The following is a 19,772-nucleotide window of genomic DNA, read 5'->3' as shown; positions in this document are numbered from 1 at the left end:
ACTTTTGATAAATAGGATTTGCAAGGCAACAAATGTCCAGTAGAATTAAAAACTGCTTCATAATGTGACAAATACACCAGTAACTAACAAAACAAAAGATGTGCATTATTGCAACAGAGATTTAGTGCTTGTAGTCCAGAAGGAAGGTGTTCTAATGAAAAACATTTTTATAACTGCGTCAGGGCATATAAAGGGGTTACAATTCAAAGGACTTGGAAAGAAGGAGAGGGTATGTCATGGTAATGCAGCTGGCTGATTCAGCCGTTCAGTTTGCGAAAATTACAGACTTTGCTAACAGTCATAATATTCCGACAGTTCCTCAGTTTGTAAAGCAACAGCCGTTGTTGTTTTCATAGAACATTATCATTAATTGAAACGCAAATTTATAATGTTTAAGTAAACAGGAATACAGTAGAAATTATTTGAGAAAGTCTGGTGTTTAAATTATTTAAAATCAGAAAGAACGAAAATTATATATATTCAAGGGTGGATTATTATTTAAACAGACTAAACCACAGAGATTATGAAAAGATGTCTCAGTGTAACTCTTAGTTCATCAGAGAGATGTTGAGCCTGCATAATAAATTCTGCCTTTGGCATGCAAACACATTGCCAGAATATTCTATATGAAGTTATAACCACTGACACACTGTTTGAGTTAGTAGTTGACAAGGAGTATACTTTTCCAGACCAACAGCATAACACTGAGTAATAATCCCACAGAACAGCTAGCACATAAACAAACTATCATTCAAAGTTTTTTTAATTAATACTATTCAGCATTAAATTGAGTAAAAGTGACAGTAAATGCGTTTAAAATACTACAAAAGATTAGTTTATTCTAGAAAAGTTTATTCCGCGTTGCACTTGAATAAACCATGATAAATCGTGACCAAACTTATCTGATCCACGATTTCATAGGAACCCGCAGTCCTGACAACATCACTGTCTGTACTTGATACATTTAGCGAATATATGTGTTTATTCACATGCAATTGGATTAACTCCACTTGTGTAGTGCACTACTCATGATTTTGGACAGTGCAAGACAATGTACCAATGAATCATCAGAAGGATTTACTGCTGGTATATTTCAAAGCCAACTCATAAAGAAGTGGGTATACATGAAGTATACCCTGCACTACTACTACATATAAATTAACTCCAGAAATAAACTCCATTTTCATTAGTTACTTGAACCTGCTGCACTCCCGAGACACAGCAAAGTGAGCACATCGCAATGCTGAAGGTCTGCGGGTGAGATGGAGTGCTGTAAATGTCCTGGAGGGAGATGGAAAGAGACAACAACAATCTTCTCAGCTGCTCTCACTGTCACGTTGGTCTTGCGGCAGGACACGTTGCAGGCTACATGCAATACAGTAATGCAGCTGGTTAGGATGCTCTCTGGTGCCTCTGTAGAAGGTGCACATGATGGGGACCAAGCCTCTACCTCTACTCAGTTTGCATAGAAGTAGAGATGCTGTTGTACTTTCTTGGCCAGTGCTGTGGTGTTGCTGGTCAGGAGAGGTCCTCTGTGATCTGTACATCTAGTAACCTGGTGCTGTTTACTCTCTCCACAACACGCACTATTGATGGTCAAAGGCATGCTGAGTGTGCACTCTCTGAAGTCCACAACAATCTCTTTAATTTCTCCACATTCAGAGATAGTTGTTGCCTCCACACCACCTGGCCAGGCGTCTCACCTCGCTCCTGTAGTTTCTTTTTGGGAACTTGTTATAGAACACCTTCTGAGAGGACCACACTCTGAATCTGCTGTAGAATCTGTCCAATGAAATGGTTTAATAACAACAGAGCCCTAGTCTCGAGAGAGGCTGGTTTCCTTAGTAAACTATTTGTAGCGTGAGCGTGGAAGCTATTGCCAAATGTGTCTCAATCATTCCTGCAGACTGTAGAGAGGGTTATCGAATCCAGTTAGCATTTCCTTCTTCCACAATTCTTCCACAGCAGAGTGGAAGTCCTGGAGTGCTAGGAACCACGGGTCACCCTCGTGTTGGTTTCCTTGGCCGAACCATCCATTGCAAAGGGGCGTGGTCAGTGAGGAGGGTGAACTTCCGGCCGAAGGGTAGTATCGCAGCTCAGGACTGCCCACTTGCCAATGACCAGGGAATCCTTTTCTACCGCCGCATAGTTTCTCTTGGTCGAGGACAGCTTTACCGGCTGATGTATAAGATCGGATGCTCCTCGCCCTCCTGGATTGGGAAAATTGCCCCAACCCCGTTATCGGAGGCATCCGTCTGTAGCAGGAAGGGCAGCTGAAATCCAGTGCTTGGAGGACCGGTTCCAACGTCCAGCACCTTCTTGATCTTCCAGAAAGCCTATTCTGTTTGGTGTCCACTTTACCTTCTCAGGCTGCCCCTTCCTGGTAAGGTCCGTCAGGAGGCAGCTAAAGAGGAGAAGTTGGGGATAAAACAACGACAGTAGCCCACCAACCCCAGAAAGGCTCATTACCTGGGCTTTGGTGAGGGCCTAGGGCCGTTCTGGACTGCTTCCACCTTGTCTTCTTGGGGCGGATAAGGCCCTCGATTAGTAACCCAGGTACCTTGCTTCCAGACAGTGCCAGGTGACATTTCCAAGCACCTTCTGCAAGCTCTCAGGTGGTGCTCCCAGGTCTCTGAGAGAATGACGACGTCGTCTGAGATGCCCCCGGCATAGGTCTGGTGGGGCGGAGGACAACGTCCATCATGCGTTGGAAGGTTCTGCGGGGTCCCGTGAAGTCCGAAGGGTAGGGTCCGTACTGCCAGTGTCCTCTGGGGGTGTAAAACGCAGTTTTAACTCTGGAGGATTTTGAGAGGGGTACCTGCCAGTAGCCTTTAGATCAGGTCGAGTGTAGAGATATACCGGGCCTTTCCCAGTCGGTCCAACAAGCTCGTCCGCGCCAGGGCATGGGTACCCGTCAAATTCGGAGACCTTGTTCAAGTGGCGGAAATCGTTGCAGAAGCGGAGGATGCCGTCAGGCTTTGGTACCATCATTATGGGACTGGACCACCGGCTACTGGGGCGGCTCAGTTACCCCCAACTTGAGCATTTGTTGTATTTCCCCCTCAATAGCCTGCCGGCCGAGCCTCTGGGATGTGGTGAGGCAGCTGCCAGATGATAACTCCAGGGGCGTCCGGATCTCAGTGCTTGATGACGTGGGTCGCCCAGGGCTAGTGGAGAACATGTCGGAGAACTGACCGACCAGGTGCTGGAGCTCCCCCTTCTGGGCAGCCGAGAGATGGGGTTGATGTGCGACAACCACGGGACCGGTGGTCGCCAAAGGCGAGGAGACAGCCCTCATTTCCTCTCCACATCTTGAGGAGGTTGACATGATATAGCTGGTCGGTTACGTCGGTGGCGGGCTGGTGCAGCCTGAATGTAACCTGGCTGAGTCTCTCCATTACTGTGTATGGCCCTTGGTCCCGGACTAATGGCATAGCGCTGTCTATCCGGTCCCTCATCGGTGCAATGGGCTGCCAGCTGCTGCTCCCAGGCTTCCTTGGTGACATCCAGGAGGCCCGGGGCTGTTGGCCAAGAGGGAGTTTGAATGGAGTGAAACCAGTTGAGGCTTGAGGAACTTCTCGGATGCCAAAGAGTATGTAGGGTAGCATCAAGTCCCAGTCCGCCTGCCGCTTGGCCACCACACGTCGTGAGACATCTGTTTGAGTTAAATCTGGTTAAATCTTCCGACCAGGCCATCCATCTGGGGGTGGTAAACTGTGGTCATCAACTGTTTCACTACGCGGCAGCGGCAGAGGTCAGCCATTAGCTGGGACATGAAGGGGGTACCTGATCGGTCAGGATCTCGGCTGGTATGCCGACCGGCTGAAGAGAAGAAATCGCCTCGGGGTAGCGGGTGGCATAGTCGGCGATGACCAGCATGCGTGTTTGTGTTCCCGGACGGACGCCGGCAGCGGCCCTACTATGTCCATCCCGATGCACTTGAAAGAATGCGTCGATGATGGGTAGCGTAATGAGTGGACTAGGGAGGAGTGCGGCGTCGTTAGCTGGCACGGCGTGCAGGCCTGGCAAAACCACTTCACTTTCGCCGAGACCTGGCCAGTAAAACTTCGCTGTGCTGTATTGGCGGCTCCGAGGTGTCCGGCCATCGGATGGGAATGGGCCAGTTCTAGGATTGACTCCGTCTTCGACTTTGGCACAACCAACAGCAGTTTCTCCTCCGCCTCGCTGGGCGGCGCGGTACAATAGGTTATTTTCACGGCGAAATGCGGGAGGCGCAACACGCACTTGCGGCCAGCAGTGTTTGAGGCGGTCGTCCTCTTTTCAAGCCTTGGCAATTGAGCCCCCCTCCCGATACCTGTTGGAAAACATCAAAAAACATGTTAGAACTCTGGGAGGGACTCACCTTCTCTCCCACTGTCCAAAGCCAGCAAAGCCAGCCCTCCGGGAAAAGTGCGGCGCTCGCTCCCCAGACTCCCGATATTGGGCGCGTCCGCCAGCTCCACTGCCTCGACGAGCTCGATGGTTGCGGCTGGAGACCCTGTTAATTGCCGGTTGGTACAGTTCTAGAGTGTCTGTTCTAGATTCTCTGCAGGGTTATCTCACTTCACATCAAAGGTGCATGTGGCAGTATTAACGGCTTACCACTCACCGTTCAATTGCAGGAGACTACCAGTATGGTCACATGTCCCACATGGGACCTGGCAGTGATGATGCTAGAGGCTCTGGGCAGACCCCCTTTTGGGCCACAGAGGGAGATTTCTGAGCAGCCATCTCACTATTAAGATGGCATTTTTGCTGGTGATCACTTCTCTGAAGAAAGTAGAAGACCTTCAGGCGAAAGCTCTGAAGAGCTTTCTGATGAAAGCTTTCTTTTACCCTCAAAGCGGGTTGCAATGTGATGGCCCCTACTACTTCTGCACTAGGCAGACCATCAGTCAGTGGATTGTTGAGACTAACTCAGCTTGCTATGAGTCCTCTGGTCTCCCCTCCCGATGGATCAGACATCTGTAGCTGCTGCGGGTTGGTCCAGCCCCTCAACCTTCGTCGTTTTCTATAGATGCGGCGTTGGTATGACCCCAAGGTTTTTAGTCCTCTCGTCCTAATGGTTTATGTTGTGACATAGAAACAGGGTAGAGACTTGAAACTTTGGCCCTGTGAGACATCTCGTCCCGTAGCATTTTGGATGCAGCTTGAGTTCTCGAAAAGAAAAGTCTCTAGGTTATGAATATAACCATGGTTCCTTGAGGGAATGAGACACTGCGTGCTGTTGCCATACTCTGGTCATGCTTGCCAAGCGCATATGCCTTTATTCTTTCCTGGTTTCTGACGTCACCCTCCTGATGTCATGCCCTTCAGACAGATTCTACAGCAGATTTAAAGCGTGGTCATTCAGAAGAATACGATCCCATAGCATTTTGGGCGCAATGTCCCATTCTCTCAAGGAATCATGGTTATATTCATAACCTGGAAGCGTTTGTCTCATCTCTGTTACTAATGAGAGCCACCACAGTTGTGTCATCCATAAACTTAATAATGAGGTTGGAGTTGTGTGATAGTGTGCAGGGTCATGGGTCAGCAGAATGAAGAGGAGGGAGGTCATCCTTGAGTGGCCCCAGTATTCAGTGTGGTAGTTCTGGATGTGCTGCTGCCAACCCGTGCTGCCTGAGGTCTCCTAGGAAGTCCAGCAGGCAGTTGCACAATGAGGTGTTGAGCCCCAGCTCAACTAGTTTGTAAGTGAGCTGTTGGGAAAACTGAAGTCTATGAACAAAATTCAATTCAATATCCTTTTTGTCTAGATGAGTGAAGGCTGAGTGAAGGGTGGTGGCAATGGCAGAATCACTCCATGATAATAGGGGTGAGTGCAACTGGATGGTAATCATTGAAGCCCGGACAGTGATGGTCAAGGGGGAGGGCCTTGTAAGCTCCTCTCTGAGTGGTGTAAACAAAGTCCAGAGTGTTATTTCCCCTTGTTGGAAAGTCTGTATATTGGTGTATTTTTGGAAACACATTCTTTAAGTCTGCATGGTTAAAATCCCCAGATAAGATTAGAAAAGCATCAGGGTGTGCTGTTTGCTGCTCACTCCTCACTGATGTTCTGGAACAGTTAATTCAGTGCCTCACTCCTGTTGTTGGAGCTGGGAGGGATGTATTCAGCAACAAATAAAAGTATGGCTGTATGTTCCCTTGGAAGGTAAAAAACATGAAAACACTTCTGTCAGGAAAGAGAGAAGCCTCAGCGTGTGTATGTCACACCGTCTTGCACAAAATTAAATAAATAAGACTTTATTGGATAAATCTAAGACATATAAACTAATCTAACACTTACACCTTCATACAAGTTGCAGGAGGAGATTAAGTGAGGAAAGAACGAGTTCAAGAGAATGGAAATGTGAAATCCCAAATTTACAGATATATCTGCAATTGCATAGACCGGAAAACAACCATTTATCACTTAAAGGGAGGTTTCACTGGAACTAAAATAAGTTTATCAGCTTACCCCTAGCGCATTTAAGGTGAATGTGTCTTTTTTTCTTCCTTAGAATCTGGGTCGAGGCACATTATAGATGCTTACAGTCCCCTCTCTGATGTTCTTGGCACAAAAGAATTATCACACTCCCATTATACAGACTACACCTCCCTTCCTGGGCAGGTGCCCAGTGGCAGTGAAGCCCTGACTTGGGTTGTTCAGTCTGGCAAAAGGAGAATCTTACCTATCGTTGAGTCGTCGACACCTCTTGCACACTGGTTATCGTTCAATCCAATCAGACCTTTTCTGGGAGGACATGTCTTTTGGTAGTGGGGTACTTGAGAACCATCACAGGTTTTGTGTAAAAGGAACACCTCTAAGTTGTATAATATATTTACATTTTGAATAAAATTTTAATTAAACTTTTTTAATTTACACAAGCCAATATTTTATTCACAGTAGAACAGATGGATAGCATATGTTGCTCTAAAACCTTTATACAACTTTCAGCATATAAAGTGCCTTCCAGATCAAGCTACCGATACCATACCCACTTATGCATCCAACATACTATCAGACATGTTGGCTTTTGAACTGAATGCTGATAACATGCTGGAAGGTCTCCCTTCTTTAGCTGAGAGGACACAGTGTCTGTAATTTCCAACAAAAATGTAGTTTGGACTCATCTGACTATAGAAGGCTTTTCCACTTTGAAACAGTTCGCTTTAAATGAGCTTTGGCCCACAGAACATGATGGCTCTTCTGGACTATTTCCACAGGCTTCCTTTTTTGCATTTACTTCCCACCTGCAGATAGCATGACTGAGTTCTAGACATTCATCAAAACTCCTGGTATAAAATGAATCCTCTAATGTGAGTCTACAGTACTAAAACTTTTCAAAAGTGGAACAATGCACTGCTCATTTCATATGCAAATATGTCACTCAGTCAGAGCATTGTGCATTACGAATGCATATCCTAGTATAACGACCACAGGCATATACAGATATAGTTTTAAACAGTTTTAACTCAAATCACTCTTGCATGTATATAATTATTTATTTGGTGAGAATAATAAACAAGATAATTACTTTTCCCTTTAAATGTTTGCAGGTCTGAACACTGTCTGCAAAAAGTCGATTTTTAATCATAGTGCAGACTTGTATTGTTATAATCTCAGCCCTCAGAGCACAGCTTACAATTTCTTATTCTAAATCTATAACAGACATGAAATATGCCTCCCTTACATCCGTTCATAGAGGAATTCTTTCTGACCGCAAGATCTCTGACAATCATGTCTGTTACAATAGACTCATTTTTGCTAGCCAGAACTGTCTGACCTGTGATCTCAAATTATAGAAATATCTGTGATCTCATTTTTGTGCACTGTGAAAGAAATTTTAAACAAAAAGACAATTTTCAAGGATGAAATGACATTTAATAAAAGTTGATGTAGTGAAGTAAAAAAAAATACAGACTTGAGTATCAAGACAAAGTGTTATGTATAAAAGAAGTACTTGATAAAAATATACAATTTGAGAAACAAATGTTACATTTGTATGCCTTTTTATGTAATACTTGTGTGTGTGTGTGTGTGTGTGTATATATATATATATATATATATATATATATATATATATATATATATATTTGGAGTAACATGGAGAAAATCATTAATACATAAATGCAAGACCATTACATAAGTAATTGTTTAAATGTTTACAAACGGTAACTTTGTGATTACAGTACTTTGCAATTCGTCTTACTGAATCATGAAATACTATCCTACTTAAAAAAACAACAATATTGAAAAAGTCTCACACTTTGGTTTTACATTTTTCAAAATATTTTTTTTTTTATTAACAACTCAAATTTATTTTCTGCAGCTCTTTGTTTCTGAACATTGAGTAAACTCCAAAAACAAAATGTTCTTTCATTGTTTATTTAATTTTCGAGCCACAGCTGGTCCTCGTCTTTGGCTTTGGCGTGAGTGGTGTAGTTCATAATTTGCAGCGTTGTTCGAATAGCAAGGACCAAAAAACAATCACAAGCATATAGTTATGCTGAGTTTCGAATCACCAACATTACAATCATCATAATTAATCCAATCAGTCCAAACACCAGGGAAGCAATGTTCAGGTTCTTTGCTTTCCTGGAGGATTCTTGAGCTTTTCCACCATCTCCAAGTGAGTTGGCAGTGTCTGCCTACAATAGTAATAATAATTAATAAAAGCACATAAAACATATGCACTATTTTTGTTATTTTCATTGATTTATAAGAGCTGTAAATTAAATCAGTTACTTACTCTGCATGAGTAGATGATTGCTGCAATACCAAGTGGCAAACAGCAACAAAGGTGTTGAAAATGGACCAGGCAAGATAAGTTGGCTCATTCCTGCGGGATGTATCCATTTTTCCAAGCTCCATTAAATTTGCTTCCAAACAGGTCAAGCTTCAGGTTCAGTTTCGTTGCAGGGTGGGACAAGGCACTGGTTTAAATAGGGAGGGCTGCTGTCGGAGAAAGAGAAGAAAAAATCCAGGGGGAAGGGAGTGGTATCAACTACATTTTTTTTTTTTTTTCTCATGGTACTTGCACGCTATATCAAGTTACTTATCAACTGTGTCTATACTTTGAGTCTGCAGTCATTACTGCAGTTTCCACCTGATAGTACAAATTTATATCTTTATAAAAGTTCTGACAAAGTGCCAAACTGACTCTGAGGACATTTTTGCTCTCCCCATACAGAAACCACTTAACTGTATAAACAACAGCTTTCCGGAATGCCAAGTGGAAATTTGAGAAATGCAGCTGTTGAATTCAAAAGGCACATTTGCTAACGATTACAAAATTACTCTCCATTTTAAAATAGTGCGGCTGTTGTTGTTATTAAGCAGTGGTTTATACAGATATAGTTTTATTCAGTTTTATATGAATATGTATATAAATTTAATAGTAACAGCTAAAGTATACTTTAATACTGACTTTTGAGGGTCTGTTACTCATTTTAGGATTCTAGGGGTGTGGTGTGGGTGAACATGAAAGCGAAGTTGAGGCAATGCAAAATGTCTGCCTTACAGACAGGGAAGAAAATGACCCATCTGAAAATGATCCCAGGGGCAATTCAGAGTTTTATGAGCATCTGTCTTTGATTAAGAAAGTTATGTGTAGGATGGATTCAAACCCATATACTGGGCTACTGCCTATATGAACCTATAGCAGCTCAGCTAGAGGGGGTTGTTACCACCTAAAAAGACCTGCCTTTTCATTTAATAACATTTAATTCTATTTTATTCATTATAAATACTACCTCATACCTAAAGCAGGACAACAAAGCTTTTTTTGTCAAATTTGGCATTGCTTCGCTTGCACCTTTAATAAAGAGAACAGGAGGAGGAGAGCACGGGGGAGAGTCGAGGCTGATTTTTAAAACATTACGTGCAAACTAGTCTAGTTATGCATTACTTATGAAAGGAAATAAAAAAATCACATGATGCAATGTCTTGATGCAAATCTTGCCTTCTACTATTTTCCAAAGCCGTTTGATTTTAGTGAACTCTTTCAAGAAACCAGCTTGAGACGATTTGAGCTTTTTGACATGGTAGCACATTGTCCTGATTGGAGTAGCCATCACAAGATGGTTACACTGTGCACATAAAAGGATGGACAGAATCACCAAAAAACACTTATTTAAACTAAGGGGCCCGAAGTGTGACAAAAAATATCCCCCACATCATGACACCACCAGCCTCAACTACAAGGCAGGGAGGATGGATCCATGCTTTCAAGTTTTCCATGACGCTATCACTCAAATGTTGCAGCAAAAATCAAGACTCAAGCAACCTGTTTGGGTGAGTTTGTGTTAATTGTAGCCTCAGTTTCCTGTTCCTGTCTGACATGATTGGTGTGGTCTCCTGCTGCAGTAGCTTCAACGTTAGATGTTTTGTAAACTCAGAAAAGCTCTTCCGCTCATCTACATTATAACGAATGGTGAGTTATAAACTAGCCTGACCCAGAATGCAATGCTCTTACTGCATATTTTTTCTTCTTCAGACCATTCCCTGTAAAAGCCTGAACGTGAAACTCACAGTAAATCATCAGCTTCTGAAGTACTCAGATCAGCCCGTTTGACACCAGCAACCATGTTGCATTCTTGTGCTTGATTTAAACTTCAGCAGATTGTCCTGACCTTGTCTACATGCCTAGATGCATCGAGTGTCTGCTATGTTGACTTGATTAATTAGATATGTGCTTTAATGAGCAGTTTTACCTGTGAAGAAAGTGTCCAGTGAGTGTAATTTATGTGTAGCAATGGAATGTGTTATCCATCTATCTCCAGGAGGGCACAACAACCTTACATTTAAATCCTATAAAAGTTTGTCCTCAATGAAAAGCCTGACACAAAGAGGATTCTTGTCTTGTAAACAATAAGAAACATTCTTCAGTGTACTTCTTCCATGCAGTAGATTTATTACTTGGTTTTGTTTATGTTGAGATGTTAATATTCCAGCTTGCTTCACTTTCAGTAACATTCTGGAAAGTGAAAGAAAAGAATGTCAAGAAAAGAATTTTCTTGTGTATTTTAGAATGATTTCATTTTTCTGTTGCTGACCTAATAAAATGTAATTATTTAACATATAGCATATACTGCTATTTGCTTCCTATACAGCCATCATTTCGTACCCCTTGATAAAATTAGCTAAGGTTACCTTTTCAAAAGAAAACAAAAGCTCTCAAATTGGACCTAAAGCAGTATGAAAGCTTGAAATCAGAGCAGAAAGAAGAGAATTCATGTATTATACATGTAGTGTTCAGCTCTGCAGTTCAATAGGATGTTCCTGAAGAATGCCACTGCATGAATCCAAAACATGCTCTGTTAAAAAATGCGCTTTTCCATATTGTTTGTCAGTCTGAAAATGAATCTATTATTTAGGTAGCTAATTCTTTTTGCTACAAAGTCTTTATCAAAAGCAACCTGCTCTTTAAAATAACTAATGTTCAACTAATTATAACTTGGTTCAAAGTTGCTGAAGTGTGAATGTTTGAGGCCAGTTATGCCTTAAGGCATACTAATTTTCAGTGATGGTTTAAGATGAGCAGCATTGAGACTGTGTGCCTTTTCTAACAAAAAAGAAAAAACCGAAGGACAAGATGTGCAGGCTTCTAACAGTTGATGTCTTTCTACCAATACGTATCCAGCTGGTTTGTATGTACAGCAGTATTCTAGACATGCGATATTACGACGATATTATTACGAGTTCAGTTCTTCTGAAACCTTGCCCTTGTCTCAGTGAACACCTTTCATTTCCTTCTCCAGGTTGTATTATCCTTTATCGGTGATGTGCTTTGTGTATTGGCCAAAGCAGTTATTGCCTTGTCCCACTGAAAGCGTTAGGAGATATAATAGACCTAGGCCTCGTTCTAAAGGCCTAGTTATACAACAAAAATAAATATAATTTTTTGCAACTATGAATATTACTATGAGAACAACACTGGGTGACACATGACATATAATGATATTTTTGCTTATTTCTATTCTTATTATCCGTAATGCACATTAAAGCGTGTTGTGTTACATTTTGGGATATTTTTATGCATTACTATTTTGCAGTTTCCTTGTGTTACCCTGATGATGTTTTGCAAATACAATATGACGCTTCGGACAATATATAGGAGGTTTTTTAAGAATGCTGTAGTGTGTGTGTTCACTGCTCATGGCTGTGTGTGCACTTGGAGTTCACCCAAAAATGAAAATTTTATGTTTATCTGCTCACCCCAGGACATCCGATATGTAGGTGACTTGTTTCTTCAGTAGAACACAAATGAAGAACTCTAACCGTTACTGTTATAATGGAAGTCAATGGGCACGCAATCGTTGAAGGTTAAAAAAAAACATGCACAAAAAATTCCAATTAAACTTGTTTGTGACGATACACTGATGTCCTACTGAAGAAACAAAGTCACCTATATCTTGGATGCCCTGGGCTAAGCAGATAAACATCAAATTTTCATTTTAGGGTGAACTATCCCTTAAATGCAGAGCACAAATTCCATGTATGGGACATGTGTGGTAATGCACTGTATGTCATGTCACTTTTCTGTTCAGTTTCACTTTTTTTTTTGCATTTTTCTTGATAGGACATGAAGGGATTGGGAGAGAGAGAGGGGGATGGGATTGGGAAAGGTCCGTGAGGCGGGATTTCTCTGGAAATCACAAATCCTGAATCATAAGTGGTATTTGTTGCGTCATGCCACGCTGCATCCAGTGTACACAGCATCACTGATTATAATGAGTTCTATGGTATTTTGTCATGCTGCTCTCGTCTGGTGTAGACATGGTGTAACATTGATTTTGTTTTGTTTCACAGAACTAATCATTACCTGGATTCCGTACATATTAGTGGAGCAGAGCTATCAAATTAAGGTTTGAGACCTTTTTGGTGTTGGAGCGTGTTTGTTTTAGTGATTTTAAATATCACTATTGGCTGCCAAAAATCACTAAACCCACCTTTAAGCTTCTCAATATTCGGCCATTGTTAGGATGGGCTAACGACATTGCAAAGAAAACAGTGTGTGTTTTGACAAAATAATTAAAATAAAACAGTTAGGCTTGGCCTAAAAACTATGAATTACACTATTTGCGTACACAAGGAAATTTTAGAAATGGGGTCCTATATATTTGCCCACATTTACCTTTGTATTACCTGTTTATTATTAGTGCCATAGCTAACAGAGCATGAAGAGTAGACATGTTTCATACGTCATATATTTTTCAAAGAACTTCTAAATTTAAATCAGCCACATACTACTAGGTTCCTATTGCTTCTCTTTCTTTGAACTTAGCATTTCCCTGACACAAATCTGTTTACATATTCAGAGCTCACTTCTTCTGAACATGTAAAATTTAAATTTTATTGTTTATTATTACATTGTGTATTACATTTGTAATGAGCTTTACCTTTCAATATATTAATCTGCTCAAATATCCTGATAGAAGCACCTAACCCTGATCATAAGCCTAAAATAGACATTTCTGACAAAATTCCCTTCAAATCGGATTGGTTGATTGGAATGTTCATCCAGGAACATCTTGTACTTAGTGAAATCATGCTTACGTCCTGATATTGCTTTTCAACAAAGTTGACCTAGGAACACATTAAACTCAGGTTCTGCCAATTAGGACATGCAGATGGTTGTCATGGTAATAAACACTGTAAACAGCAACCGCTGGCGTGTCTGCACTTTAATTGGCATCTTGTATATGAAAAGCGTTTTATGGGGCCCTTGGTATTTATAGGCCCAAGGCAGCCACCTAACTTTACCTAATGGGTCAGTCCGCCCCTTGCCTACTGCTGCAGTTGGATTATGCCATAAACTACTATTTGTTCCCACAACCAGCACTTGATAGGACTGGAAGCAATGGGGTCAAAACAATGACAATATACAAAAGAAATCTAAAATCTCTAAAACCAAATAAAACTATTCATGACAGATAAAACAGTATAGAACAATTTTTTTCTGTTAATTGTTTTTAAAAGCACATATTTATGCCTTATTTTGCGCCACCATATTCTAGATTCATTAACACTACTCAGCCTAAACATAACAACTACAACAACTTTTGACTTAGGGGCAGTCGTGGCCTTTAGAACCTCGACGTGTTCCTGGATCACCATCTTTGTTGACCCTGGAACAACATTGTGATTAACCAATAAGATTTAAAAATCCAGTTTATAGTTTTGTGAAATTTAGGCTTACAATTAGTGTATGGTGCATGTACAGCAGTGTCATTTATCTATCATTTCCTCTGATTTTAGGCATTACTCATGGGTAAGGTTAGGTTTACCATAATTCCAAACAGTTGCAGACATGTTTTTATATTTTACAGTAGGTTTTAAGGCAGCATGTTTCTCTTACACCTGTCAGCATCACCCTAGGAAACAGTTGCTATAGATGTTCAGGAAAATAACAAGGTGTGATTCATCCCTGAAGAAAACAGCTCAAGAAGATGAGGTACAACATCTATTACCATCTTGTGATTCCTTCTTTTTCTTAGCACTGTTGAGCTTAGCCATAATGGAACAGGAAAGCCCTGCATGAGGACTTGTGGTGCTTTTACCCTTACAACTAACATGTCAGACAGGGGCCGGGTTCACAAACTGCATTTCACCTACAGCACACAGACTTGTTATAAATTGTTTGACTTTGCCATGTATCATTGATAAACTTTCTCACAATAATCATACAGGTTCTAGTCCTAGTTCTATTCTGGTCCATCAACCTGGGAATGGCATTGCCTGTGGCAGTTACCGCTGCAGAAACTTCATTAGTTGAGGATGAAAAATGTTCCTTGGTCAGTGAGAATCTCATCTGAAATCCACTCTATTCAGTGGTTTTCAGAGCTGGTCCTGAAAACCCACAACTCTGCACATTTTCTATGTCTGTCTTGTTTAAGCACACCTGATTCGGAACATCAGCTCATTAGGACAGAACTCCATGAACTGAACTATGCATGTCAGATAAGTGGGATTCCAGGACCAGAACTGGACTCTCATACATGAACAGGAGCCACCTCAGCACTGCACATTTAGAATGTCTCCTAATGTGCAAGGTGCATTTCATCTTGTCTGCATGTTTTGAATGTTCTGTTGCACAATAAAGGAAGCTGTGTCTTCATTGGAATGAAGTAGACCTAAGGAAAATAAAATACATATTTTTATATATAATTATTAATAATTATTATTTATTATGTATTAATATAAAACATATTATTATTATTATTATATGTTTATAATATTATTATTACAGGATCTGGTTTACAGTGGAGTGTAACATTAAGCGGAGCGTTTGCTTTGGCTGTTAGTGACTGAGTGCATAACATGCCCTGTCAGTCAATTCTGCACTGATGGGATTCAGCTCCAAAGATTTTACATACTGGTAGCTCTTTGATCACTTGGTGAATATGACAGAAAGCTGCAGAACGTAGTCAGTATAGAGGCAAGAAGTGTTGTGTTATGGTATATTTCCAGGCAAGTGTATTGGAACAGGGTGGAGCCAAACTGTACAGGAGCAGAATTAGATACTCTTGATCTCGATGTTGTTGCAGAACAATGCAGTAAAAGCCTTAGAGAACTAGTTGGCATAATAACTAGGAAGAACTGGTGAACAGAGTCTGTCCTTTTTAAGTGGCGTTGACGTTGTCTGTGTAGATCATGAATAATGGTTATAGAGGAACATTGTAGGTAGAAAAAAAACAGGTAAAAAAACCCCCCAAAAAGATAAACCTTAGATCATTGGTGTTCAGTCCTGTTCCTAGAGAACCACCTTTCTGTAGAGTTTTACTTCAACTTAAATTAAATACACCTTTACAATTAATTAAGTACTAAGAGCAAAGCTGCTTTAAGGCAAGTCTCCAAGGTTAGAAAAAAAGGCATAGGCATGGGTGTTTCTCACAAAGAAGGCATCATAAAATGTTGCTGAAGGCTGTCTCGGTAGGAAGGATCCTCGGAAGGCAGGTTTTATTTTGAGTCCTTCATTCAGCAGAATTTGAAAGGATGTATACTTTGCGACCTCTGATCTCCCACAATCCTTTGCACACTTTCCAAAAAATTACAGTACAGAGCTTGACTAACTTTATTATGAAATGTAAGACAATAATAGTAATCATATCTTTTGATCTGGTGTTCTGGTTACTCACTTGACATTAAAGTGCCAATATACAAGCCACTGGAAGGCTATATCATTTATAAATAATATAAAGACTTGTAATACAAAGTACTGTTCCAAAATTAAGTTTGCATAACCATACACATTTACTAGACTGTCTGATTCTAGGGTTTAATGCAGAGGAAGACTCTAGCCGACTCTGCCTGAAGGACTAAATGAGGAGGAACACAGTCTTCACACTGAGAAGCTCCTTATAGTATGCAGAGAAGGAGAGCAGAACTACTTCTGTGGGGAAACAGCTTATCATTTAATGAATCATCAGCTAATCTTCAACATGTTTGCCGTTAAACATTTGTTTGGGATTTATTTATTTTTAGAGCTCATACAGAAAAAAATTGTTTTACAAGGAAGGTCAAAGACAATACCACAGGTAGGGTTCCGTCTAAGGTGCTTTGAATTCATTTCTGTGATATCTGCGAAGAGTTATAGACTGTTGCACAACTGAACAGCAATTCAGTGACAGCTTTGATGTGATTGGCACGTGATTGGCTGACCTTGATATCTTCCAGTTATTAATGTTGGAGTAGGTTGAAGCTAAACTCTGAACAAAAAGGTACCCTTTAAGAGTAGAACACTATGGTATAATTTGACAATAATATCTCATTGTCAAGAACATATTCATCATTATAGATAGGTAGATGAGTTGACCTTTTCTCCACATGCTTTAAAAAGGATCTTCAAAGACAATTTAATCTCACCCAGGGGTGCTTAATCCTGCTCCTAGAGATCTACCTGCAGAGTTTAAATTCAAATCTAATCTAATCAAACACACCTGAAACAGATAATCAGGGGTTTGGGATTCATATAAAGATAAAAGATAATACCGTTAAAGCTGTAGTATTAAATCCTATACCTGTAGGGCCTTCTCCCTGCAGAATTCAGTTCCAGCCTTATTCAAACACACCTCAACCAGCCATTACAAACAAGTGTATTAAAGTAGGTCGGTTCTAATGGTGCATTCCATTTGTACTTGAAGTTCAGAGTTCCCAGTAGGAACTTTGAACTGGAACATCTTTCAAATTGGAGTTTAGATTCAGAATCTTGCAGGAATCAGAATAACTTCAGAATCCAGTATGTCTGCTTAGAGCATATATAATAATATATTGGTTATTAACAAACCCAGTGGTGCACACAGTACTATCCATGGCTGTATTTGCAAACAATAAATGCCGCTTTCTGCCTTCTCTACTGGAACACGGTCCACGTCATTGATTTACACCCCGTAGTAAAAGAGGGTTGATGCTGAACTCTGCAGACTTTAAATGAGTTATTCCACACAAGCAAATTAATAATTTTGCCAAATTCTGTACCAAAGTTTCATGCAAACACTTTACACTTTACACTTAATTATTATAGTGGTATAATATTTTATTAAAACAAGGGAACTGAGATTCATGCACTGATATAATGCATTAGCCATTTATAAAACATGCAAAATTGCACCAAAATTTCACTTTACAAACTCTTTTTATTGTTACACTTACCAGCATCTTCATCCTGGTATTGAGTGTTGTCAGAACTCCAGCAGGCCTCTTTCTCTGATAAGGTTTTGATCAGTTTGAATGTAGTCAAGGATTATAGTCAAGTCTAATTTAAATTATGAGTAATTTGTAGTTTGAAAGGTTGAAGTTCTCTTTTATGTGTGTGTTGTGCAATTAAGTAGTTTGTGCGATACAGTTGTCTGAATCAGGGCCGGAGGACAGACTGCTCCGCTTTGAAGTGTTGTTCAGGTCAAAACCCAATGATAGTACAGTCCTTTTAAGTGGTGATGGGTCTTAGTCTGGGTCTCTCCAGGGGGTGTTACTGATTTTCTGAAGTGTGTCTCAGGGGAAATGTCAAACTTCATCAGCACTGCTTACTTCAGATTGTTGTTGGTTCAGGAGGACTTTCTGTTCATGCATTTGTCTAGTGCAATTTAGTTCCCTTTAATCACACTCCCTTCACCTAAAAAACATTTGGGGTGCCTCTTGTTAAAAAATCATGTTCATAATGTATTATATTGTGATAAAACTTTAAAGGAAATCATCCAGCCTTTAAATGTTTATGCAGTCAGCCTGGTCTACTGAATACTTTACTTAACTAACTTCAAAATCAAACCCCACCCCAAAATGAAAGTACTGTCATTAATCACTTAACCCCCTGTTGTTCAAAACCTGTAAAATCTTCATTTTTCTTCAGAACACAATTTTTGATGAAAACTGGGAGGCTTGTGACTGTTCCACTGACTTTAAGTAAATTACACTGTAAAACATTATTTACATTTTTAATCGGGTTAAATTTCGTATATGTGCTGGCCTTTCAATTATACATGTCACGAATGTCATAAAATAATACTGGGATATGAGTATAATTGCACTTCTACATTCAACATTTTAAAATTAAAGATTTTAAAAAAGGCAAAACCTAAATAAGCAGTACCGCCGCTCCCTAATACAGAGTACACAGTCTGTGTAGGGCACCAACTTCCAGGGAGGAAACCTTTCGTTTTAAATGAATAATAATATATACACAGATAAAAATCTAAAGATAAAAACATGATATATAGGCTAAATATAATTATAAAACATGTATTTTATGATAGCGCTGTGCAGTATAAGCAAATCTGCACCAGCGCCTGTACATCATAAAAAAGAATTAGAATTTTAACAGTTATAAATTTCATCACTATTCTTACTTATATTATGCTCATGACTTGCGAATATAATGCTCCAGTTAACTGAAATAAACCAGGCTTGATGGCGTACAAATCCAGGCTTGATGGTGTACAGCCTACAAATGGGTCCTTCGGAGGATGCAGCCTTTAGTTTGAGAAATGGCCAACGTTTGCGGCTGAATACAAATGATCATAATTGATGGACAACTGTATCAGGGTACAATTTTTTTTTTGAGGGACGGAGCACAACAGTACTATTCTGGTTAGGTTACTCATTTGGCCAGCAGCGGCCCTGAAATAAGCTATTTCTCACTCACAGCAACTAGAGTAGAGGTAAATATATGTAGGCTAGGTTATATTTATTAAATATTAAATATTAATGATGTCTCCTCATCACTCCCCAGAATAAAATGCGACTGTAAAACGTAGTCAGCAATTTATCAATACACAATCATTGCACAAGATTTGTTATTAATCATTAGAAATTTCTGCAAATTGTAACGTAGTTGGATTCAGTGTTGTTGTTTCGTGTCCCATGTATTTGGTGTGCCCTAATTTCAGTTAATTGTCTTATTGTGTTCAGCTGTGTCTTGTTAATTTAGTAATCTGCTTTGTGTATTTAAGTCCAGTTTGATTCAGTTCAGTTTGTCCGTTCATTGTCATTTATCGTGTGGCTACGTTCTGCCTGCCTGTCTGAGGATTAAAGACTTTGGGAAGTTATACTCGTCGAGACACAAATATAGTGAAACTGCTGTCTATCCTACTTAAACCCATTCAAACATAGTGACAGCACAGTTGTTTGGAACTATTGAGATATAATGACTCTGGTTCAACTGTAATGTTATGAATTTACAATGCTTTTTGTACACAATGAGAACAACTATAAAATAAAGAATAACATTTTTTTTCAATAATTTGGCACCTAGCATCAGTGTAGCCCCATTTTAGAGTATCGTGGGCACAAACAG

General features: G+C 40.2%; 1 long non-coding RNA gene across 1 annotated transcript; it reads right to left on the bottom strand.

The window, feature by feature from the left end:
- Window positions 1-7,842: 7,842 nt before the first annotated feature.
- On the bottom strand, window positions 7,843-8,939 carry LOC122350754. The gene is made up of 2 exons (XR_006251617.1): window positions 8,733-8,939; window positions 7,843-8,631 (listed from the first exon to the last, which is right to left on the bottom strand). It is a non-coding gene; the product is annotated as an uncharacterized LOC122350754 (long non-coding RNA).
- Window positions 8,940-19,772: the final 10,833 nt, after the last annotated feature.

This window comes from Puntigrus tetrazona, chromosome 8 (assembly GCF_018831695.1).
Source record: "Puntigrus tetrazona isolate hp1 chromosome 8, ASM1883169v1, whole genome shotgun sequence".
NCBI classification, from domain to species: domain Eukaryota; kingdom Metazoa; phylum Chordata; class Actinopteri; order Cypriniformes; family Cyprinidae; genus Puntigrus; species Puntigrus tetrazona.
This window is presented reverse-complemented; position numbering and strand designations above follow the sequence as displayed.